This window comes from Echinops telfairi, unplaced genomic scaffold (assembly GCF_000313985.2).
Source record: "Echinops telfairi isolate 266 unplaced genomic scaffold, ASM31398v2 ScPeMD7_2;HRSCAF=8, whole genome shotgun sequence".
Lineage (NCBI taxonomy): Eukaryota > Metazoa > Chordata > Mammalia > Afrosoricida > Tenrecidae > Echinops > Echinops telfairi.
In genome coordinates, this window is record NW_022103898.1 from 78,865,216 (window position 1) to 78,867,215 (window position 2,000).

Here is a 2,000-nt window from a genome sequence, read left to right on the forward strand (position 1 = left end):
TGATGCAGAAAGCATCAAAAGAAAATGAAAAGAATACACAGCTACTGTACCAAAAAAAAATCAGTCAACATTCCACCATTGCAGGAGGTGGCATATGAGCAAGAATCAATGAAACTGTACTGAAAGAAGAAGTTCAAGCTGCACTAAAAGCATTAGCCAAAAACAAGTCTTCTGGAATTGATAGAATACCCATGGGAATGTTTCCACAAGTTGATTAAATACTAGAAGCACTCACTCCTCTATGCAGGGAAATTCAGAAGACAGCTCTCAAACTGACTAGAAGCAATGCATATTTGTACCTCTTCCAAGGAAAGGTGGCACAATAGAATGCTCAAATTATAAAACAATATCATTGATATCACATTCAAATTAAATTAAGCTGAAGGTCATCCAACAATGGTTGCAGCAGTACATTAACAGGGAGCTGCCAGAAGTTCAGGCCTTTTTCTGAAGAGGCTGTGGAACAAGGGGAGTCAGGTGGATCTTGGCTCAAAGCAGAGATGACCAGGAAGATGTCTCCTTGTGTTTTATTGACTATATCAAGGGATTCAACTGTGTGGATCATAAAAAACTATGGATAGCCTTGTGAAGAATGGGAATTTCCAAACACTTAGGCTTGCCCTAGCAGAATTTGTACATGAATCAAAAGCAGCTGTTCAAATAGAACAAGGTAATACTGAATGATTTAAAATCAGGAAAGGTGTGTGTCTGGATTGTAGCCTATCAACATACTTATTCAATCTGTATGCTAAGCAAATTCAGAAAAGCTATGAATTATATAGCTTATTATATGAAGAAGAATGGGGCATCAGAATTGGAGGAATGCTTACTAACAGCCTGCAATGTGCAATTAACACAACACTGCTTGCTGAAAGTGAGGAGGACTTGAAACGCTTGGTGACAATGATCAAGAATTGTCATCTTCAATATAGATCACAGCCAACATAACAATAAGTACATAGAAGAAAACAATTATTCTAAAAGAGATTGTCCTTATTATTGTGCAATTCTTCTTAATTTGATTAAGCTATTGAATTTTATGATATGTGAATTATATGACATTTAAACATTTTTAAAAAGTAAAGTAGTACTGTGTTTTCAGATAAATAAAAAATCGAAAGCAAGTGTCATTTTATATATGTAGAAATACTCCAGCATATTGAGGACATGTGTATAGTGTTAATTTATTATGTCCCATTATTTTTAAAGGAGCCTTGTTGGCATAATGGGTTATGCTTTGGGCTGTTAATCGCAAGGTCAGCAATTCGATACCACAAGTGGCTCCTGGAAGAAAGATTGTTTTTTATACTACTATAAAGCTTTACAGTTTTGGAAAACCATGGGGACCATGGTTTGAGGGGATAACCCCGGATCCTACCATACTCAATGGTCAAAGGCTGAAAGTTTTCCAGACAAAGATGCCTGTTTCACCACAGCTATTCAACAATATTCTGGAAGTTTTAACCAAAGCATTTAGGCAAGAACAATGAATTAAAGACATCTAAACGGTAAATGAAGAATTAAATCTGATATTTTAGAGCTCATATAACCCTATATATATAAATTACAAAGAATTTTAACAATTAGAAAAAGGGAAAATGCCACCACATCAGCCTCTCTAGTGTGACCAGCCTCTCTCTCATGATGCTCACATCATCTAGAAGTCTCATGACTTTTGAATGTACATTTCATCTCTAATAGTGATCTGGCCACAGTCAGGCACACACGGGCACAGTAGTGCCGAATAGCCTCAGTCTATGCAGTCCTGCTAGTGTCTCAAAGAACCTAAAAGCTGGGACCAGTAAAATCCACAGGAATTCACTCTTACCTTGAAGAACTTTTGAAAACTCTTTAAAAAAAAAAACAGAGGGCAGGAACTACATTCTAAGACCAAGTGTAAAACCCAGATTTGGTTGTTTTCAGTGACAGTGGGGGAACTTCCAAGGGATAGAGTGGGAAGGAGGCAGACAGAAATGGATTCTTTTGTTGGCTTTTTGGTC